The sequence below is a fragment of the Aotus nancymaae genome, unplaced genomic scaffold (assembly GCF_030222135.1).
Source record: "Aotus nancymaae isolate 86718 unplaced genomic scaffold, 86718_ANA_hifiasm-v0.15.2.pri h1tg000108l, whole genome shotgun sequence".
Lineage (NCBI taxonomy): Eukaryota > Metazoa > Chordata > Mammalia > Primates > Aotidae > Aotus > Aotus nancymaae.
The window spans coordinates 17,507,083-17,531,307 of record NW_026988523.1 but is presented as its reverse complement, the minus strand read 5'-3'; the positions used below and the strand labels follow the sequence as shown (position 1 = coordinate 17,531,307).

Here is a 24,225-nt window from a genome sequence, read left to right as displayed (position 1 = left end):
CCAGCCTGGCCAACATGGTGAAACCCCCTCTCTACTGAAAATGCAAAAATTAGCTAGGCATGGTAGTGTGTGCCTGTAATCCCAGCAACTGCGGACTGAGGCAGGAGGATCACTTGAACCTGGGAGGCGGAGGTTGCAGTGAGCCGAGATTGTGCCACTGCACTCCAGCCTGGTCAACAGGGCGAGGCTCCCTCTCCAAAAAAAAAAAAAAGAATAAAGTGAGGAAACTCAGGTGTTCTATGTCACTGTCCGAAGGAGGAATCATACATTTTGGTACCCAAAAAGAGAAAGTAGGTTACCCCTTTCAAAGCATATATAAATCCTTACTCCATCATTTTACAAAGGATAAATGCTTTATTTACCTTTGTCAGTGAACAGATAAGCAAGTGCTCTTCTGCAAGACTATAAATAATCAGGAGCCAAAATGGTGAAATGCTGACATCATCATCTGCAAATTAGCCATGGCTATTTTTATGTCAGGTTTTGATTTCAGGAGAAAGGAAAATTATATTCTAATCCACTTCCCAGGAACAGCTGTAATCAGCAGATGATGGAGATGACAAAACTCAAGTAATTAAACTTCTTCCTCATTTGAAAATCTATTCAACAGCAAAAAAAAAAAAGACATCAGTGGATTTTTACTTTTGACTCCCAGAAAGTGTTCCATCTCTAAACAGACTATCATTAATTTGTGTAATATATATGATTAGGCAAACAAACAAAAAAGGAAGGAAGGAAGGAATAAATATAATTACCTTCAAAGAGAATGTTTTGTAACTTACTTGTTTCTTTTATGGCCTCAATATATAGAAAGATAAGTGACTATGGAATGTCAATCTCTTTCTTCTCTTACACATTACTGTTAAGTCCTGCAGAATGCAAGATAGCATTGGAACACCATGTTCCATTGTGTTTCATTAAGAGACTGAACCCATTATTAGATTTCTGAGTTCTTTTGCTGGTCCTTTGGCAAATAGGTAAATAAATTGCTGGAAAAAGTCCTCATCAGTCATCTGTTCATTAAACAAATATTTATTGACCCTACTGAGCCAACAAGATTCTATCAGGTGAACAAAACAGACTAAAATCCCTGCCTTCCTGGAGTTTACATCCTAGTGGAGGAAGGACAGTAAAACAAGCAAGCAGAGAGTTAAGTCATATGGCGATGAGGATGGAAGAAGAATGGGGTGGGGGAGAGGGCACTAGGGAGGCGGTAGCAGTTTTAAAGGGAGTGAAAAGGTCTCCACGAGAGGATGACTTATGACATTTGAGCAAATATCCAAAAGGTGTGAGAAAGGAGGCACAGAAGTAACTATAGAAAAAGCCTCCCAGACAGAGGGAGCAGGGCTGGCAGGGCTGAGGAATGGCAAGGAGGTCAGTGCAGCAGAGTAGAGCAGTCTAGGGGATGAGTGCGATGAGCTGAGCCAGGGAGGTGCGGGACAGAAGAGGGCAGATTGTGGAGGGCACTGTGGGCTATTGTTAGGACTTCGACTTTCACTCTGAGACAGATGGGAAGTCACACAGAGGTTGAACTAAGGAGAAGCATAAAATGGCACATAAATTTTAAGTTATTGGGTGGCCATGGTGTTGAGCACAGACTATTGAGGATCAAGGGGAGAAACAGGAGGCTCTGCAGGAAGCTGCTGCAGTATCCAAGTGAGAGAGGATTGGCTCAGACAAGCGAGGGTGCAGCATCCGTGGTGAAAAGACCCCTGCAGATGACTTCCCACCCAGCCATCCATGGGATTAAGAGATGCCACCAGTGGAGTCATATTTTCTTGGAAAAGTTTTTCTTAAAAAATAGTCATTGTTGGCCGGGCACGGTGGCTCATGCCTGTAATCCCAGCACTTTGGAAGGTTGAGGGGATGAATCACCTAAGGTCAGGAGTTCAAGACCAGCCTGGCCAACATGGCAAAACCCCATCTTTACTAAAAAAAAAAAAAAAAATGAGCCAGGTATGGTGGTGGGTGCCTGTAATCCCAGTTAGTCAGGAAACTGAGGCAGGAGAATTGCTTGAACCCTGGAGATGGAGGTTGCAGTGAGCCAAGATCGTACCACTGCACTCCAGCCTGTGTGACAGAGTAAGATGCTGTCTGAAAAAAAAAAAAAATATATATATATATATATATATAGTAATTGCCTTTAATAAAATTATAGAATTTTTTTGAAAGTCAACATTTACAAATGGGAAACTGGTATTAAGGTGTTATTGCTAATGAAATTAGAACCTCAGCAATACCTCTATTTTTAAGGGCTGAGGTTTATTTGTTGAAGTTTCTATTTAGGCAACAATTAAATAAGAATTTTCATTTACTTATACACTTACTGTGGAAACTCTTTCTTACACATAATTGGCTCACTTCCCTATCTTTGTAAATGTTATATAGTGAGTAAAATTAAATTAACTCAATGTTTGATGATTGAAGTTTTGTATTACCTCAGAATCCTCTTTCTCCCCAATAATTCATATTCAACAGATGTTTGGATAAAGATGTAAAAGATACATAGACCTGAATTTATACTGAATCACAAAATATACTCTGGATATTTGATTACTTCATTAAAATAACTTATATGCTTGGTTTCTTGTTATTGCACATTTTTCTTCTAAGAGTAGATTACAAATGAACTCTAGTTAATGGAATCATAGAGAATCAAAATGTGGTTTTTTCCCCCTGCGATCGCAGCATTTGAGGGCCATCAATTTGCTAACTCTACAGATCACAGATGATTACGACACATTCCAAATAAACATTGAAATTTATCATCTTGTTTCTGAAATAAACATACTGTATTAGTGAACTCAATCACATTGTTCAAAATACAGATCAAAACACCCCCTTTCATGATAAGCCTGTACTTCTATCGCCTCCCTGCTGTTCTCACTCCAGCAACATTTTTCTGGCCTGACAGGACTGTTAACCAGATTTTCCAACCAAGAATTATTTATATCCTCCTGTGCGCTTCAGTGAAACTAATTTGAGTTGGCCTTCTTTTTCACTGGCTTCTCAATAAATCTTGCTGGTAGTTTAAACAGAAATATCATTGAATCAGGCTGGATTGTGGCAAAAATTACCATTGTTAAGCCCAGAGCTTGAGTGGTAAAAGAAAAAAGTAACTGGAAAATATGAGGCAAGAATTTTTTGATAAACATGAGGCACAACAGAAAATATGCAAAACTTCACAATGTACGAGTAAGAAAAAAATTCCAAAGGGATGATGCAAACATAGGGTATTAGTTTTCTAGGCTGCCAGAACAAAATACTGCAGACTGGGTGGTTTAAACCAGTGGTCCTCAGCCTTTCAGGCACCAGGGACCGGTTTCCTGGAAGACAGTTTTCCACAGCCCAGGGGTGGGGGACGGTTTGGGGATGATTCAAACACGTTACATTTCTTGTGCACTTTATTTGCATTATTATATTGTAATATGTAAGGAAATAACTATACAACTCACCACAATGTAGAATCAGCGGGAGCCCTGAGCTTGTTTTCCTGCAACTAGATGGTCCAATCTGGGGGTGATGGGAGGCAGTGACAGATCATCAGGCATTAGATTCTCATAAGGAACGCGCAACCCAGATCCCTCACATGCGTAGTTGACGAGAGAGTTTGTTCTCCTATGAGAATCTAATGTCGCCACTCATCTGACATGAAGCAGAGCTTAGGCGGTAATGCAAGCAATCGGGAATGGCTGTACCTACAGTTGAAGCTCTCCTACCACCAGCCTCCTGCTGTGTGGCCCAGTTCCTCACAGGCCACTATCAGTCCATAACCTGGGGGCTGTAGACCCTGGCTTAAACAATAGTAGTTCATTATCTCACCGTCCTGGAGGCTAGACATCTGAGACCAAGGTGTCAACAGGGTTGGTTTCTCCCAAGGCCCCTCTCCTTGACTTGTAGATGGTCATCTTCATGTCCATTTGGTGTGTCTTTCTCCCACCATGTGTGTCTGCATCTACATTTCTTCCTTTCCTTGGCTGTCTTCTCCCTGCGTCCCTTCACGTGGAGTACTCTGTGTATGCACATCTGTCTCTAAATTTCCCCTTTTATAAGGACTCCCTCCAATCATAGTGAATTAGAGCCCACCCTAATGACCTCATTTTGACTCTTTAAAGCCCCTATCTCTAAATACAGTCACATTCCAAGATACTGGGAGTTAGGACTTCATCATATGAATTGAGGGGCAATACAATTCAGCTCATAAAACACACCAGTCTTCCCAAAGACTTCCCTGGCATTGTTACTTGTTAACTGTTTGATGAACTATGATTTTTGATAGTTTGAACACCAAAAATATGCTAAGCCCAGAATATGGCATTTGGCATACTTACTCTATATGTGGAGAGTGACCACAAAGCCTGTGTGACCCACCAAACCCGCGGTAGAAAGGAAAGTGGCTGGAGGCGCTGGAATCTAGTATGCTTTCTGTTCAGCTCTGCCTTCAAGGAGTAGTCGTTAGCCTCGGTATGTGTCTTATGGAGAATGTTTCTTTACCAAGTGCCCCAACATTTTGCATAATTCAAGAAGCCAGGTAGAAAGAATTGCTTTGTGTTTCCTGAAAGACACTTAAAACAGAAAGAGACATCCCTCTGAGCTCTATTTTTCCAACTAACACTTCAGCTTCCATCTTGGGCCATAGATGTGGAGTCCAGATTCAAATCAGGGCTAACATCAGACAGGTATTCATGGTGGCCATCGCTAATTATTTATGACTCTCATGAGCCTGGACCTGACTTCATAATCTTTCTCAACACAGCCACTACCAATTGGTTGGGGTTGATACATGACGTAAAATTTATTTAGCATCTTTGGTCCAAACAAAGTAGGCTGCCAGAAGCCTCTTTCCATAAGCTGTCCCTTCAGCCAAGGATTACCAAACCAATTCAGTCTTAATTCTTGACTGGCTAAGATGGAATTGGTCTCTGTGTTAATGAAAGCCATTCTAAAAATACTGGTCCAGGCAGGGGTGAATCTGGTTTTTGTGGAGCCTGAAGCATAAAATTTGGAGGAGGAAACTCTCCTTTAATGAAAAAAGGAAAAAATTGTAAATTATAATTTCTAGAGCCTCTCCTGGGGCCTTGGAAGAGTTCCGTGCAAGTGAGAGGCCTAATTTAAGTTTCATTAGCTTCAAACCTACTGTATCTGCCCCTGCCCCCTACCCCCCACACACACAAAACCTGCCTCAAAACCAAAACTCTTCTGTAAAGAGGATTCTTTCCTTCGCCCCCCACCCCTATTCACACACACCCACCTCCTTCAGCTCCTGTATGTCTGTATCTTGGTCTAACTGGTTTCTATTACTATAGCCCTTCTTTTTCCCCCAGTCAGTTTTGATTCATAGGTAGCCACGGGGTGGGCAAGTTAGGAGAGTCAAGACTAGTGCTGGGCTTGAGAAACACTCAAGGCCCAAAGGGTATTGTCATCCTATTTAGAAGGGGACATGTATTTGGTTATCTCTGCTTCTGAGGTTAAACAGAGGTCATATTTTTAGTGAATTAGAGACAAGTCTCCAGGATTTAGCATATAAAGACAAGCCAACCCTCTCATACACAATTGACAAGTTGAGCGTGGAGGTTTCTGGAAATGTGGTATGTAATTTACATAAAGAGCCCAAAGCCTTCTTAGGAAAGGGTCAATATTGCTGTGCACTTCCACAGGATATTCAGCGTTATGGAAGCAGATGTGATAGACTGAACAGGCTTTGTCCAAGTCTGAGTGTCAAAAAAAGGCAATGAGACTCTTGAGGGAAAAGAGGCTTTAAAAGTTGAAGGAGATTGAAACAGACTGTGGGTCCCTGCTCTAAGATGGTCAGAAGGAACCCTGGTTCTGGATCCACCTAGACTTCAGAGAGGTCACACTGGTACCCTAGTACCCTTCTGAAGTAGCTACGAACAAGTGTGCAGGCCGGGAGACCACTGTTACTACAGAGCTGGAACTTTGGGAACACAAACCTTCTTTAGAACACAATGTTCACAGCTGAACATAAAACTGATGAGAGAGACAGATATTTTACACATTTGCCTTCCCCTTCCCCCTAGCCTCTCTCTTCACAGATACCATTTTTTTTCCATAGCATTTGCTGAAGCATCCAGGACCCCTTGAATCCAGTTCTTCCCACGAGGGGCAGTGGTAGTGTTTTTGGTGGCAGCAGCATGCCTGGGATTCTGTTGCACTCGCAGCATCTGAAGCTTTTTAGTATAGTGGGAAAGGGATGGATGTAGAAATAAAGGAAACCTAGATTTGAACCCTGGCTCCATCACGTACCAATTGTAAGACTGTAAGCAATTTAACTTATCTCTGTGAACCTCAGTTTCTTAATCTGTAAGCTGAAGTCAATGTGGGCAACAGCCAAGTAGATTTGTCTACCATGCACAGTACGATCCCCAGCACAGCACGTGCTCAGAAAATATTGGTTCCATGACTTTGCACTCCCAAAGGCTTCCCTGGCAGTGTTTGACCAATAACAAGCTTTAATTTGGAGTACGGTCAGATTTAGAGTGTAGTCGAAACAAGTCCTTTTATTATCACCATCACCTGTACATCACTGTTGTAACCCACCAGAAGCCATGGTCACTCCGTTTTAAGGAGCTGTGGAGGATAAAAAGGCCATGGTCATCACAAATGGGGCTTAGGTTTGAACACTGAATAAACACCGGGAAATGAGATAAGAATACTAGACATCACTCAGCTTGGATTGGATAATAAAAAACAAACCCCCCAAAACACAGATGTGCAATGTAAATAAAAAACAAAATGGAATCAATGACTAGAACCTGAAGTAACTTGCTTTGGAGCAGACAGGAAAGCAAACAAGCAAACTGGCTTCCAGAAACTTTCCTGGCAATCCCCGCCTTCGATAGATCATTTACTTACTGTGAAATCTCTCCACCCTAAAGTATAGAGGTTGGGCCGCCTCACCCTACAATTAATCTGTGTTCACTTGTCATTCTGTTTCAGGTTTTAGCTCCCTAAGTTAATTGTCAATTCCACCAGGAAAGAAGTAATAATTTGTTTATTTGGCATGCTCCCTTTGGGTAGGAACACAAGAAATAAAAAGAAAAAAAGGAGGAAGAAGGAAGAAAGAAGTGAAAAGAGAACAGAAAGGAAAATCTGCTTCAAAAGGAAGGCTGAACTTTACAGTGAAGTATCCTGTAGTGAAATATCTCCATGCTAGGAACCTGGCCAGCTGCAAACTGCTCTTGGCTGTTCTATTGAACTTGATGCATCCATTTTCCTATAATAGATACTTGCTGGAGGATTCAGCATAAGGAACCATCTGCCATGTTCGACCTGAATCATCATCAATAAAGCTCTTTTACAGCTTGTATTGGTCATTAGTGACTAATTAAACTTGGGAAACAAATGCAGTATTTTCCAGGACAGCTGTTATACAAAGGGACAAGGGAGCAGAAATAATTGCACAACTGCTTTTATGAAGAGCTTTGTCTTTGAATCTAAATCCAGGTATTTTCCTATGATGGCAATACCTAAAACAAGAAATAAGTAACACTGGCAGAAGAACTTGAGAATGAGCAGTACTCGAGTCCCCTTAGACCTTACACGACTATGACAGAGGGGATCCTTTCACCTGCCCAAACATGCCGCCTTCTAGAAGCAACCCCTCCCACTTCTTCAATTCCCTCAGCACACAACTCATGAGGCTCTTATTAAACACTGCATTGGATTATAATCCTCTGTCTGTGTCTTTTTATTTCTACTATTTGTAGATTCTTTAAGGCAAGGACTTTTCCACATTTAACTCTGAACCTTACATGACACAAAACCTAGTGCTTTTTACTGAATGTACAATCAAGAAATATTTGTTGCATAAATTAATAAAATTTTATTGTTTTTTAGTCTGAAATTTTTTCTCTTATCTATTTTTTTCATTTGGACTTGAGCCCCCACATCCAATAACTCCATGTAGACTTTGTTAAACGAGCACCAGACAGCATGGCCTAATAGTAAAAACACTGGGTAGGAGGTCAGGAAACACAAAGTGTAACTATGGTGCTTTTTCTTTCCTTTTTTTTTTGAGATGGAGTCTCACTCTGTTGCCCAGGCTGGAGTGCAGTGGCTCAATCTCAGCTCACTGCAACCTCCGCCTCCCAGGTTCAAGCAATTCTCTCCCTCAGCCTCCCTAGCAGCTGGGATTCAGGCATGTACCACCATGCCCAGCTAATTTTTGTATTTTTAGTAGAGACAGGGTTTTACCATCTTGGCCAAGGTGGTCTGGAACTCCTGACCTCATGATCCGCCTACCTCGGCCTCCCAAAGTGCTGGGATTACAGGCATGGGCCACCACACCTGGCCTATGGTACTTTTTCTAAATGTAAAAGTGAACTTTGGTAAGTCACATAACTTTTCTACGCCTTGGTTATCTATAAAATGAGAAAAAATAATATCTGCCCTCCAAAGAAACAAGAGAGGGAAAGGGAGGAGACATTTACTGGGTGCTTATTATATGCCAGACACTGGGTTAGGTGTACACACCTATGAATCATCTCATATGACTCTCATAATAATTTTGTGTTTGTTTTCCAGCTATACAGATGAGGAAACTGAGACTCGAGTAAAGTAACTGGCAGAAAGTTATTCAACTAATAATTAACAAAGTGAATTATTACCTAGAGAAAACAACTTCTTATTCAACACTTAGAGCCTCTGAGCTGGCACTATTTATAATAGCCAAGGATACAAGATAAACAACAGAACTCTTACTATCAAGAAAAGGGAACATATAAACAAGTAATTATATGTGAGTATGCATTTAAGATTCCTTCCAACTGAATCTGCTGCTTTTGATGAGACTGTGAAAGATCAAGTACGTAAAAGTATGTCACCGAGTCAAAAGGTATATTTTAAGTACCCGTGCCTAACACTGTAGAAACTCCACTAGGAAATACATACACTTTAAGTAAATAACTCTTGGTCACTGTCCTCAGTGACCAAGAGTAAGAAGCTTACAATCTTACTGAAAATATCAGTGCTTGAAGTGGTGAACTTCATCTAGAAAACTCACACATATGAAATAATACAGTCTATTAAAATAATGGGCAAAGTTGATATTAATAATTTTGCTTTTGAGACTGCTTGACAACTATAACAATGAAGACCAGTGTCTTTGCCATACAATGAATACAGCATTATCACACATCAGGGGCTAAGGTTTTCTGAATATTATGTTATCTACTTATAATTAATCTCCAGGTTTCATCGGGTTTATAGTAGGAAATATTTTACCACCCATATTCTGGGTTTTGGCCATGTATTCGTCTATAATTCACTTTCTGATTAAACAATATTTTAACATTTTCATAATCACTCTCTCACTTGAAGCAATTTTATAAAATCTTCCCTTCTTCCCATGAACCCAAGAACTGAGAATAGTACACACGAAATTAAAATAACAAAATACATAAAGGAAATTTCCAAAGAAAGTCAAGCCAAAAATATGGCATCATTAACTAGAACCTACAAAGCAAATGAGTTGTAAAAAGATGTTTTATATCATCTTTCCTTTAGTACATCGCTTTTGTATTGCTATGGATGTTTTACAAGCATCATTTTCTTGAATCTCTAGTGTTATTGTTGAAGTGGTATTTAAAGCATCTACATATAACCCATGAGCTCAAATTCAGTGACTGATACTTACATATTTATATATTAAAAATATGTGCAGTTTCAGAATGCTTCTCTCTTTGATGTATCATGAAGATTAAATTTTTGTCCCTCTATATAAAATAAGAACTGATTCCTTCTTTGTTCTGTAAGCATTTGGAAGAAAAAGCCTCAAAAAATAATACGTGGAAACACACCCACCACCACCGTCTTCTAAAAAATAGATTGAAACATGTACACCTCTCTCTTCTGAACAGACAGAATTCCACTTATTAGCACAGTGAATCCATATTTAATAGCTCACAGTTGTCCTATAAAACAAGTATGCCCTCTAGGAGTGCCTTGAAGCTTCTTCAGATATTAACAAAACTTTAAGAAAAGAGGAGTTTACTACAAGCTCAATACTCTGTACTTTGGTGATTGTTTAGGAAAGTTAATGGCTTATAAAAGGAATCACAAAAGAATGCGGCTAGAATTTTCAGGAACTAAGTTAAGAAAGGTCCCACATCAGAGGACGTGAGGGTCTAAGGCTCTCCATCTCACCCCAGGAGAGCCCTTTGCATGTGGGCCTCAATAGCTACTGGGTGGAGTTAGGTGTTGGCCCTCTTTGCTTTTAGCCATCTTGCTCTAAATTTTGTAGGGATAAATCACATGGGAGAAAAAGCCTAGGACCCAGATTCTCTTTATTGAAATTCACAGGGATTACCCAAGTGATGCCTGAACAGATTATGCTAAAAGACAAATTATACAATGCAGATCTTTTTAAAAAATCTATCAGAAGGCTGAGCACAGTGGCTCACACCTGCAATCCTAGCACTTTAGGAGGCTGAGGCAGGTGGATCACTTGAGGCCAGGAGTTTCAGACCAGCCTGGCCAACATGGTGAAACCCCATGTCTACTAAAAATACAAAAATTAGCCAGGCATGGTGGCAGGCACCTGTAATTTCAGCTACTTGGGAGGCTGAAGCACAAGAATCACTTGAACCCGGGAGGCGGAGGTTGCATTGAGCCAAGATCACGCCGTTGCACTCCAGTCTGGGTGACAAAGCAAGACTCTGTCTCAAAAAAAAAAAAAAAAAAAAAACTATTGCAAGTTTCAAAAAGTAAAATTTTAATCCATTTATATTTTAAAGATAAAATTAACCAGCTAGCTACAGTTCTGAATCACAAATCCAAGTGTTTGTGCTTTCAGTTAATATAATGAAATAGTCCCTGATTTGTATTTAAAGAACAGCAAAGTCCTTTTTGTTAAGCAGAATTTACCTTTTCTTCTCTTCCAGCAGGTATTTTTTAAGCATAAATTTACTAATTTGATAGCAAAAGGTTTTCTTGTGGTCCTTATAAAGAGTACTTTACTTTTTAAATCAACAGCTCTCATCCTACCTCTGCCCCACACCAAGTCATAACATATGAACCTGGCAAAGTCACAGCATGAAGAGGTCACATGGTGAAAGGTCTCCCTGCCCTGGCTATCCAGTCACCCTCTTCACTGACAGCCTTCCCCAGAGTAATCACTTTTTCCAGTTTCTTTGTATCATTCTCAAGATACTTACAAGACATAAATGTATGTATCACTTTTTAAAACACAAATGGAAACATCACAGTAATATTAATAAGAGTTTCAGGCAAAAATCATCAATGGATGCTCAAATTAGTGGACAAGAAAGTACAATGAGTAACAGGATATTTGCATAGTCTCAAATTAGCTCCCCACAAGACACTTGTTATGTACAGAACTGTGTCCTTCCAAAATTCATACAGTACAGCTCTAACCCCTCCAGTGTGATGCTATTTGGAGATAGGGCCTTTGGGAAGTAATTAAGTTCAAATGAGGTTATAAAGGTGAGGCCCTTAGGATGGGCTAAATGTCCTGATAAGAAGAGACAGCAGAGAGCTTGCTTTCCTTCTCTCTCCACCGTGTGAGGACAGAGCAAGAAGGTTGCTGTCTGCAAGCCAGGAAGAGAGCCCTTACCAGAAATCAAACCCTTCTGGACCCTGCTGGATCTTGATGTTGAACTTCCAGCCTCCAGAACTATGAGAAAACAGATTTTTGTTGTTTAAGCCACCTTTTATGGTATTTTGACATGGCAGTCCACGCTGGCTAATTACAAAAGAAAAATAAAATGACCTGACAATAGAGAACCCTGGCAGATACCACCTTAACCAAGTGAGCAAGTCAACATCTCCAACATCAACATCATGTGCCTCCTGATGTGTACTGTGAAGAGCTAACATCATTCCTGTGGTATTCTTGCCAAAAAAATAAAAATAAAAAAATAAAACCTGTATCTAATCATGAGGAAACCTCAGACAGTCCCATTTTACAAAATATCTGATGAATAGTCTTCAAACGTGTCAAGATCATGAAAGGAGAAGAAAGATGATGAACTGGAGGAACTGTCCCTGATTAAAGTACACTGAAGGGCATTAGTGGAGCAATTGAAGAAAAATTTGAAAAAAAATCTAAAAAGTTCTGTGGATTAGTTATGATTTCATTAATGTAATTTCCTAGTTATGTAACTTTTTATAAGTATAGTTATTTTAAAAAGAAAAGTACATTTTAAAAATTAAAAACACAAGTGGTTGTGTTCTGCATATGCTATTTTCCATCTTTCATTTCTCATCTAAACTATGTCGTAAGCATCATCCCGTATCAGTATAGATACTGCATTTTTAATGGATGAAATGTTCCACTGTATGGTTTATAAGGTCTTTAACCAGTTCCCTATTAATGAACACTTTGAGCTATTTCCTAGCTTTTGCTATTACAGTGTTGCAGTTCACATTCTTTTCAATAAGATGTTTGGTGCACATGGTAAAGCCACTCTAAATGCACAATAAACCAGTGTCTCCCTTCCTTTAAGAGACAGGCTCCCCAACCCTTTTGGCACCAGGGACCAGTTTTGCAGAAGACGATTTTTCCACAGATGGTTTCGAGGTGACACTGTTCCACTCAGGCATTCGATTCTCATAAGGAGCTCACAACCTAGATCCTTCGCATGCACAGCCTAGATCCCTTACAAGAGGGGTCACGCAACTATGAGAATGTAATGCCGCAGCTGATCTGACAGGAGGCGGAGCTCAGGAGGTAATGCTTGCATGCCAACTGCTCACTGCCTACTGTGCAGCCGGGTTCCTAACAGGCCAGGGACCAGAACCCGTCCACGTCCACGGCCTGGGGTTGGGGACCCCTGCTGCAAGACTTAGAATTCATGCCAAGCAAGTGTTCAGGACAGAATAAAACATGTGGCCAAGTTCTTTAACAAATCCAGATCTAAGAAAAATAATACATGATTTATTTTTTGATATTATAAATTCTCAATGTTGTGGTTAAAATGAACCAATTTTTAAGACTGTCTTATACATTGAAAATATATTCCTTGGCTTTTTACTTCTCTTCTAAATTATTTAATTTAGGGGGAGAAAAAGCGAAATTATCACAAATGTTATCAGTTCAAGCATCTTAAACAAAATAGATGAAATTAATCCTAATTTTTTTTTTTTTGAGATGAAGTCTTGCTCTGTCACCAAGCTGGAGTGCAGTGTCGCAATCTCAGCTCACCATAACCTCCACCTCCCTGGTTCAAGCAATTTCCCTGCCTCAGCCTCCAAGTAGCTGGGATTACAGGCATGCACCACCATGCACGGCCTTAATCTGAAATTTAAATTCTAAAGCACCTGTCTTCTCTAGTAATTAAGACTCTAACCAAATATTTAGTGTGCAAATCGCTGTTTTAAAGATCTGAATTCTAAAGCATGTGCAAGAGTCAGGCACAGTGGCTCAAACCTGTAATTCCAGTACTTTCAGCAGCAGAGGCAGGTGGATCACCTGAGGTCAGGAGTTCAAGATGACCCTGGCCAACATGGTGAAACCCCGTCTCTACTATAAATACAAAAATCAGCCTGGCATGGTGGCATGCACCTGTAGTCCCAGTTACTTGGGAGGCTGAGGCAGGAGAATTGCTTGAACCTGGGAGGCAGAGGCTGCAGCGAGCCAAGATTGCACCACTGCACTCCAATCTGGCAGACAGAGTGAGAGTCTGTCTCAAAAAAAAAAAAAAAAAGAAAAAGATAATAGGTAAAAATATGTAAATAAACCCTAAATGTTGCAATAAAATGCTAAAATGCACTTATCTACAAGAAATACTGTATCAATAACCAGAAAGCTCTGAATACATGATCCCTCCTTTCTCCTCTCTGTACTGTAAACATAACCTTGCTTACTCTCCATCTGCCACCTTAACTTACCTCAGCAAGTGATCAAACAAGGCATTCTGATCCCAAGGCCATACTTGAGGAAAGAGGAGAGATACTCTGAACTTGTTCTTTCCCTTTTAAAATCTTCCATATGTTTTTTATCATTGAAACAGCATCAAGCACTATGCCGGGAATTTCACAAAGCCAACGAACAGTTCCCATCCACTTTTTAGCTTATGACAACAAACCAAGGGCAAATATAATACAGCAAACCAATAAACACGTGGGTTTTCCTCTGAAGGTCAAGTAAATAGAGCACTAAATGAGGTGAAGGACTGCTATTAGGAGTCGTTTATTTTTTCAGGAAGGTCTTCATGGAAATTTCAAGATATTAGGAGTCATTTGAAGAAAAAGGAAGCTATATTAATGACCTCTGGAGGTTGTAACAACTTATTACAAATAATAATAATTTGGTGGTTGGAAAACAAAGGAAATTTATTCTCTTGAGACCAGAAGTTCATCAAGATCGGTATCACTAGACCCAAATCTCCCTTATGACATCCCCACAGCTCTGGGGGAGAATCTGTTCCTGCCTCTTCTCGCATCTGGCAGCTGCCAGCATTCCTTGGTTTGTGGCTGCAAGCCAGTATCTGCCTCCATGTTCACACTGCCTTCTCTTCTGTTTGTGTCAAATCTTCTTTTGTCTATCTCTTATAAGGACACTTGTGACTGGATTTGGGGCCCATCTGCATAATCTGGAATAATGTCCCCATGTCAAAAATCTCTTACTAAATCACATCCGCAATGACCTTTCTTTCATTTGTGGTAACAATGACAGGTCCCAGAGATTAGGATCTGATATCTCTGGGGACTATTATTCAACCTACTCCAGAGTTCCTTCCCTTTCGTGGGGAGCAGTGTTCTAGGAAGCTTGCAATCAAAGTAAGGGAAGTCAGCCGGTGCAGTGGCTCACGCCTGTAATCCCAACATTTTGGGAGGCTGAGGCAAGCAGATCACCTGAGGTCAGGAGTTCAAGACTAGCCTGGCCAGCATGGTGAAACCCCATCTCTACTAAAAATACAAAAATTAGCTGGGCATGGTGGCGGGCACCTGTAATCCCAGCTACTCAGGAGGCTGAGATGGGAGAATCACTCGAACCTGGGAAGCAGAGGCTGCAGTGAGCCAAGATCATGCCACTGCACTCCAGCCTGAGCATCAGAGCGGGGCCCCATCTCAAAAACAAATGAACGAACAGAAAACTAAGTAAGGGAAGTAGAGGTTCTCACCAATACAGGAATAAAGAGTTTGTGTTTGTGTTGCTTTTGTTGTTTATCAGAGTATCTAGCTGAAGCCTTGAAGGAGAAAATACTGCTTGAGATAAAATTTAATTGGCAGGGGTTCTGGAGAAAAGGTGTGGTCACCAAGGGAAACGCAGGTATCACAGATCTCAGACTCATCAAGACCATGGGCTGAGAACCAACAGTACTTTCAGCTACTTATTATGGCTTTCCTAGGGTCTACCCTGACACCAGACCATCTTAGCCTCCCACCAGCACCCCCAGGACTCACACATACCCAAGAGACAGCCACAGCAACGCCCCCACCCTCGCCCACCCACCGTGCTCCTTACTGGATGGCATTCTCCTTTCACAACTCTGTTTGCATTCCATTTCATTCTACTCTTTCCACCAGATGGTCTGCTTCTTCTTATTATAGCTAAAAAAGAATTCAGTCAGCTTAAAATAAATCCTCTATAGTCATCACCTAAGTGTTCATTTAAGTCCAATGCTTGTCTCAAAACCAATTTTTCTATTTATGGTCTAAGTACAATGTCTTGGGGGTGAGAGAGGGGTGAACAGGATGACAAACCGCATGTTTTCTTTATATCCTTTGAATAAAACTAAGAGTCTAAGCAATTGCAGGGGGGGAAACAATGATTTTAAGTTCTTTTTCTATAACTGAGGTGCTAGATAATATCCTCCACATGACAGCCTGAGAACAGCCACCAGTTCTGGCTATAAGGGACTGACAGCTCTCCAGGAAACACAAGGGGCCTGTCCCAGGAGATGCCTCAGAGAGAACTTATGTGTGCCTTTGGCCTCTTGCCTACAAAGCACTCCGGCATGGTGCACAATCCCTGGGTTCCGCGTCAGATCACCTAGGTTCAAACCCTGCTCCGACACTCACCATTCTTGTGATTTGCTTCACAGGGATTGCTTTGAGGGTTAAATGAGATACGCATGTTTTATGTGTCAATTTGGAAAGGCTACAGTCTCCAGATATTCAATCAAACATCAATTACAGTGCTGCTGTGAAAATATTTTATAGATGTGCTTAAAGTACATAAACCTGACTATAAGTAAGGGAGATTAGCCTCAATAATCTGGATGGGTTTGATTCAATCAGTGAAAGGCCATAAAAACTAAAGTGCAGTTTCCCAGAGGAAGAAGAAATTCTTCTGTCTACGGACAGTAGCCTTTCATGTCCCGGGCTTCCAGCCTGCCCTTCCTAACAGCCTCGCCTACAGAGCCTTCACAGTCACATAAGCCAATTCCTCTCATTACATGTCTTAATATATATGCCCTGCTGGTCTTGTGTCTCTGGTTGAACCTTGACTGATGCAAGACATAAAATGTGCAGAACAGACACCGACACAGAGTGCTTGGAAGGTTTTTGCTCCTATTTTTGTTGGTGATAGCGGTGGTAGTGGTAATAGTGATGGTGGGATTATATAACATGAACTGGAATTTTTCTATTGCGCCCAGAATTCTGTCCCACTGACCCCAATAAGTACATTGTTTTTTGTCAGATCATGTGACTCAATGTTTCATTCAAAAAAAAAATACAGCCACTAAAAATTCTCCAGTTAACAGACAAAACAACTCACATTCCAACCCATGTCATATGATTTCCACATCCCAATAATTAAAACATGTCTCAATAGAAATATGTGCTTTAGACAATCATTAACTTGGAGAAATTTCCCATCCCTTGATTATTAGAACAAATTCTACATTAACATTTAAGTGCTTTTTAAAAGCCAAAGAATTATATTATTTCCTTCCACTTGCTCGCCTTATATTTTCAAAATTCTTTCAAATATATTAATTTTCGCCTCTTCCTTTCTTCCTCTGCCATTTTTCACTTAACATGGCAGAATTACTTCAACTCCATGAAGCTATCTGCATACAACTATAATTCCCTGCTAACAGATTTATTCTATCTGTAACTGACACAAGTTTGTGGCAGGAGCCACACAAGCAACTCTTAGACCTGATGACATCACATTTTCCACTTACCTAAATGTCCTGTGCAAATTTGAAATACAAGGTCATTTTCACTTTTTTTTCTAATCGTCTCCATTATTTCATGACTACGTTATCTTCCATAAGTATGCTTTACTGGTTCATTTGAAAGACACTTACCAAGCACCTGCTATGGGCAAAAGGAATGTGTCACCTCTCCTATTCTCATTGTTTTCAACATATATGAGAGATAAACACAAGTAACTCTATTAGTTAGAAGATGTCGATAACTGTCATGAGTGTGGTTCAGACAGTGTGACAGTGATTCTGAGAAGTGAAATGTCACAACTGGTTGATTGGGTGATTACATGGAGAACAGCCTAATGACAGCTTGTGAGATAATTCTTAGAATGTCTAGGATTTCAACATGCTGACAAGGAAGTAAGAACCATTTCAGAGAATGAAAGTAGCACATAAGCACTGAAAAGTACTCCCTTCATACATGAGGAAAGTAAAAGCCAGACAAGAATTTGCCCAATGGCGTGCAGCTAGTCAGTCACAAAAAGAACCTCTAGCTGGTGGACAAGTAGCTGAGGCCTGAAACCCCAAGGAAGCCAATATAGCACCTTCCATCTGCAGCTTCTCCACTCCTCCTAGTTATAGAATGAGACCTGAACTGCTGGGCTTTCCATGAAGAGGCCATCACAATGAATTTCCCATGCTTTACTCCTTTTAACTCAACCACTCTCAGAAGCCTAAGACCCTATCATTCATCCACTCATCTCCCTCCAGTCTGGATCCCATACTCCTCCATCCATTCTCCCCATCTTCTCTACCCTTTTCTTCATTGGGCCACTGGGGACTCCCAGTTGGTCTTTGCCTTCTTTTCCTAATTGAAACCTTTTCCTTCCTATAACCACAAGCAAAGGTTACTTTTTTCTTTATAACCCATGAACCTAGAGCCTGGTTGATGTCTTCCTAGCTCCCAGTACCATTTTCAAAGCTTTCTTTTGCCTCTCCTTCTTTAAAATATCCAGTGCATACCATTAGACCACAATTCACTCACATCTCCCTCCTTATAGATGCTATCTATCAACCTCCTGATCGCTCCTCCACTCACTGGTGACATTTTTTTCCAGTCCATTACCTTCATGTCCTCTCTGCCCTCTGTGCCCAGATTCCCGCTCACATGCAAACTCCTTTCATTACTTTCCACCCCCTTCCTCCTTCTGACTTCCCCAGAAAACCTTCAAACCTGATTAAATTTAACTCTGGTTAAATTCTTATAACTGAATTTTGCTAAAGAAAACCATTTAATGACACTAAATCATTCCACCATCAATTCATGACTCAAAGTCACAAACGGATACCTGACACTTCCCCAGGGCGCTTGTTTTCCAACTCTCATAGACAGCTATTTTATTCTTTCTCTTCCTCAAACATCCCTGACTCATACCGGCCCCTGACCTTACCTCCCATTTTCCTGAGAAATTAGAAGCAATTTAAAAGGGGTTACCTTATCTTCTCATCACCAAATCTATATATCTGTTTTCTTCTGTGCCTCTGCATTCTACCTTCTTTCCTGCCGTTACTAAGGTAAATGTGTATTTCTTCCAAAAAAGCTCACCTACTCCACTTGGGATCTCTGAATCCATGTTCTCCACTGCTTTGCAATTATACCCTCTCTCTTTCATGTCACCCTATTTCTCCCATGCTTCTGAATCTGTTATATCAGATCTAGTTTCTCTATTTATAAAATTCACCCTCCCTTGACCCAAGATACTCTCTAGTTATTACCCCATTTCTTTTCCTTCTTTTTATGGAAAACACCTCAAAAGAATAATTCTATCTCCCGTCTCCACTTTCTGACCTCCCATTCTCATCGCAACCACTCCAGTCAAGCGTCCATGTTCTTGCTGAGGTCACCGCTGACCCCCACGTTGCCAATTCAGTGGACACATCCTGCGCCTTCATCATGCTGAACGTCTTGGCAACATTTAATGTTACTGACAACTCCTTAACTTTCTGAAACACTTTTCTCTCCCCAGGAGAGTGTCACCCCACTGTCCTAATTTTCCTCTTAGCCTCACCAGTCTTTCACTCTTCAGCTCCTCTTTTTCTGCCTACCTCTGAACTTTGGAACAGTCTTGTATTCTCTTCTTTTTCTCTACTTACATTTGTTTCCCTGGTGACTTCACCTGAGTCTCTGGTTCCAGTCACTTCCACCAGCAGAGTACAGATCCCTGGCTAGGCCTCATAGTCCTTAAAGGGACAAGCAAGGATGATTCCAGACAGAAATTAGGCTGCACTCAACCAAGTGTACTCTCCACCAAAACTAGACAGGGTTCCCAAGGTCACATCCTGAGGCTCATTCACATACTCACTGCTTCCTATGCAGTGGTCTTTTCCCAGGACACGGCATCACACAGACTTATCCAGTGCCATCCTTTGCGTTTAACTTCCACAATCCCTGCTCTGAAGCTAGGAAATCCCTCCTTCCTCCTCTCCCGAGTCCGCTTCCTGTCACAGAGTGAGTGAACTCCTTTCAGAGTGCAGTCCCCCAACCACTCTTGTGTACACAGACCTCTTGATTCTGCATCCAAGATTTCCTTACACTGTCAGACCCTTACTTATACATTAAGTTCCATTTTACGCCACCCTGTATATACATTGTTTGCATGAAATTCTTATGCTCTACAACCACCTTCCAAAAAATAATTGACCATTCTTTCCTATGTGGCCCCATAAAATACTAGCAGGGAATGCATTGCGGCACAGAGAAATTGATTTTTCCGAACAGGTCAAACAAAAAGCTTGATTTAACAATAATAAGTACTTTACATTTGTGCATACAAACAACACACAAAAAAATCATATTCTTTTTTGTTTTTTTTTTTTGCAATAATCCATTACTATGTCGTATTTCAAAACAAAAGCTAGTATCCATAGGAAGGGAAACAGACTAAGTACAACAATGAAGAAAGGAGAATGTTATAAGGTTTGGAGCTGAAATCTTACATAGCTTTTCCAAAAGTACCGATTTGGCTGGCATTTTACTGTCTTTAATTTTGAACATGAAATTTAAACTTCTTTGGAGATAAAACTACTTATCTATAAACAAAACAAGCAAAACAGTGATCCCTTCCTGATCGAACTCAGGATGAACTTCTCTTGCAACACTTTTCAAATTTGAGTAATGTACCTTTTTTTTTCTTGCCATATTAAAATAGATTCGATTCTAAGCTCACAAGGAGTCAAGTGACAACTGAGCTAAAACAGGGTAGGAAGAAAGGTCTCATTTCATGTTCCTCAAAGCATGTTCCACTGGCAATTAGTGCACTGGATAGTAATAATGTTTATGACAAAACCTATACTATTTTTGTTCGGGTTATGAATGATTTATTTATGCCCTTTAATGAAAACCAGACATTGCCTCATTACTGTCCCATCCAAAAAGTATGTCTTGCAATGCATTCTAGCAATATCTATTTTTCCCCCATTAGAGTGGCATGCGTGTTAAAAATTATTAGGTGATCTTTCCAGGTCAATGTTTCTAGGACTATAAATTCATGGCTAGTAGGTACCAATTCCTGTTATTATAAATTTGGAGACTACACAAGAAAGAAGTACTAGAGTAGTCAGATTCCTGCCTCTTACCATCATTAAATTATGGACATAGGAAGGGGCCACAAAACAGCTGTGTTCCAACTTTGAGTGCCTTAAGAGCTCAGGAGAGGGAGGCATGTATTATTGAATACCATATCCATTTGCTATTCGATCTTTGTGTTCAAGGAATATTCTTGAGCTGATAGTTCAATTGGATAGTGAACTATGACAAGGGCAGGAATGAGCCTGGGTGGCATAAATGTTTGGAGTCAGGTAGACCTATATTTTAATCTCAACTTCTTAGGCCTTAGGTGACTTCAGACAAACTGAATAATCTCTTAGCTTCAATTTCTCCTTCTGAAAATCACAGGGCTAATACATAACCTCAGTAAACCTGCAGTTTGGATTGAATGATGTACATGTTTTACAGTGCCTGGTTTCTCTTTTTTTTTTTTTTCTTTTTTAGCCTGGGGCTCCTTCCTGCCAGTCCTGTGGGTTGGTCCCTGGGCACAGTGAGCAGAATAGAAGTCAGACAGGTTTGGCCTTTGACCTCTGGCAGATTGGAACAGCTGGGACAAGGGAATAGCAGGCACAAAAGTCCAAATGCTGCCACTTAGGTGTGGCCAGTGCTCAGCCAGGGTGCAGGAGGTGGATGGGGCACCATGGTTCTCTTTTGGTGAAGGGTTCACCGTACTAGTGTTTCTTCTCAGGCAGCTGCTATGACCATTTGATGATTCTAGCCAGGAACTGCTGCACCCACCACTCCACCCAAGCCAATGGGCACAAAGCTGTGCAGCAGCGGGGAGGGGTCTTCTCCACCCAGGCCAATGGACACAAAGCTGTGCAGCCGGGGGGAGGGGTCTTCTCCACCCAGGCCAATGGGCACAAAGCTGTGCAGCCGGGGGGAGGGGTCTTCTCCCCCCAGACCAATGGGCACAAAGCTGTGCAGCCGGGGGGAGGGGTCTTCTCCACCCAGGCCAATGGGCACAAAGCTGTGCAGCCAGGGGGAGGGGTCTTCTCCACATACTGCATAGGTCTTGGCCCACTCTCACTGGCTGGGCCACCATCTGGCTGCAGGTCTACCTGCTGCCAGGCTTCAGACACCAAGTAGACATGCTCCCCATGGGTACGATGTCTGGCTTCTAGTAAGAATTGGTTCCCTTCCCTTGAACAATTTTACATCAAGAATCAGTGGTGGATTCCATCATATCACAACTGCTCACTGGTTCTCTTAGGTATGCAGTAGATTATTGGCCTATATGTTGCCTCTTTAGAGACAAAAAGATTTCTAGAGCTTTAGAGCTCAGTGATAAGCCAGTCTCCATTTAATGACCCATTTCATGGATAGAACTTACGGCTCATAAACAGTTTTGAACTAAGATAATAAAAATATTAAAGCCTTTCTACAACAAAGTAATGCCTGTGGGCCCAGCTAGATTTTTCAAATTAGATGTAGATTTCTAACACTCATTGAGTTCACTAATGCAGATGCCCCAGAACAAAGGGGGGGAAGATTTTTTTTTATTATTAATACAGAATAGACAAGAGTAAGAGTATATACCACAATAATATTTCTGGGGCAGGGGACTGAAGTTTGGCAAATTCATTAAAAGGTTAAAAATGCTCTATGCTTTACACTCAACAAATAATATATTTCAACGAAATAATCATGGCTGTGCACAAAATTTTACCTATAAAAGTGTTCAAAATGCAACATTTGTAGTAATAACAAAAAACTGAAAACAAGTGCTCCAAAATAGAGGATTACTAATTAAATTATGTTCTATCCACACAACAGAGCTGTACGCAGCCACCAAAATGATGTTGTAGAATACTGTAGAATATTGTTGAACAGATGTTGTAGAAATATGTTAATTGGTTAAGTGAAAACAAGCTATAAAATGGTATGAACAGCATTCTTCCATAAAGAGAAGGAAGGAAGGGAGGGAGGGAGGGAGGGAAGGGAAGGGAAGGAAGAAGGGAAGGAAGGAAGGAAGGAAAGGAGGGATGGGATAGAGGGAGGGAGGAAAGAAGGGAGGGAGGGAAGAGAGGGAAGAAAAAAACATCAATAATAATAGTAGTTCGTTTACTCTGGACAGTAGAAATTTGGGTGTTTTTTTTTTAATTTGCTTTTCTTTTTATAATTATCTGTTTCTTACAATGTGTTGTAATTATATATTCAATTATGCCTAAGTATGGTAGTTTTGAGCTATTTTTAAAGACAAAATAAATTGTCCAAATACCCCAATCAGTTAAAACATCATAAAGATAAAGAATAACAGGCTGGGTAAGGTTGCTCACGCCTGTAATCCCAGCACTTTGGAAGGCTGAGGTGGGAGGATCACTTGAGCTCAGGAGTTCAAGGCCAACCTAGGCAACACCGTGAGACCTCATCTCTACAAAAAAAAATTTAAAAATTAGCCAGGTGTGGTGGTGTGTGCCTTCAGTCCCAGCTGCTCCTTAGGAGGCTGAAGCAAGAGGACTGGTTGAGTCAGGTAGTTAGAGGCCACAGTGAGCCATGTTCACACAACTGCACTCTAGCCTGGGTAACATGGGTGACAGACTAAGACTCTGTCTCTTAAAAAAAAAAAAAGAATAACAGAAGGGAAAAGATAAAAGATGAGAACCTGTAAAATATAGACTACTCCCTGACAAATGTCTAGAGAAAATTTTTTTTTTTTTTTTTTTTTTTTTTGAGACAGAGTTTCGCTGTTGTTACCCAGGCTGGAGTGCAATGGCGCGATCTCGGCTCACCGCAACCTCCGCCTCCTGGGTTCTGGCAATACTCCTGCCTCAGCCTCCTGAGTAGCTGGGATTACAGGCACGCACCACCGTGCCCAGCTAATTTTTTGTATTTTTAGTAGAGACGGGGTTTCACCATGTTGACCGGGATGGTCTCGATCTCTTGACCTCGTGATCCACCCGCCTCGGCCTCCCAAAGTGCTGGGATTCCAGGAGTGAGCCACCGCGCCCGGCCTATAGAAAATTTTTAAACATGTTTTGTGAAAAATTGGACATTAGTTAATAATAATTAGATAATAATATAATTTTTTTTTGCATGTGGGGTTTTCCAGTGAAAGCCAGAAAATCTGATATATAAATTCTGAAAAAGCTGTAACATCATTATAATAATATTATAACAAATATTCTACTTTCAATAAAGTGATTTCAAACTAACTTCACCCCTTTATTGATGCGACAGTAAAGTTGATCAAAAACATGCCATAGCCACCGTGTACATAGATTTCAGCAAAGCACATAGAGCTTCTCATAATATTCATTGGAGAAGATAGTGAAAATAAACCCAAGTGTGTTATAAATTTGCTGAACAATTGAAGCACTCAGGAGACTCTAACACTTATTTATTTAACAACTGCTTATGTAGACTTTCCTATATGCCAGACACTGTTTCAGAAATATTAGAGGCTTCAGAAATATTAACTTACTTAATTCTCACAACAGTTGTAGGCGATAGGAGATGATGAAACCCTATTACAACTTCCTCTCTACAGAGAGCAGGTTAGGTAACTTGACAAAGGTCAGAGGGCTGGTAAAG

At 40.7% G+C, this 24,225-nt stretch overlaps 1 long non-coding RNA gene and 1 other non-coding gene across 3 annotated transcripts; both read right to left on the bottom strand.

The window, feature by feature from the left end:
* Positions 1-237: 237 nt before the first annotated feature.
* Positions 238-15,534, bottom strand: LOC105711811 (uncharacterized). 2 transcript variants are annotated; one of them, XR_010340385.1, is made up of 3 exons: positions 15,449-15,534; positions 4,332-4,565; positions 238-599 (listed from the first exon to the last, which is right to left on the bottom strand). It is a non-coding gene; the product is annotated as an uncharacterized LOC105711811 (long non-coding RNA). The 2 variants fall into 2 exon arrangements; XR_010340384.1 differs by lacking the exon at positions 15,449-15,534 and adding an exon at positions 13,870-14,026.
* Positions 15,535-23,730: 8,196 nt separating this feature from the next.
* Positions 23,731-23,792, bottom strand: LOC135272360 (U7 small nuclear RNA). Its single transcript, XR_010340518.1, has one exon. It is a non-coding gene; the product is annotated as a U7 small nuclear RNA (small nuclear RNA).
* Between the last annotated feature and the right edge of the window lie 433 nt (positions 23,793-24,225).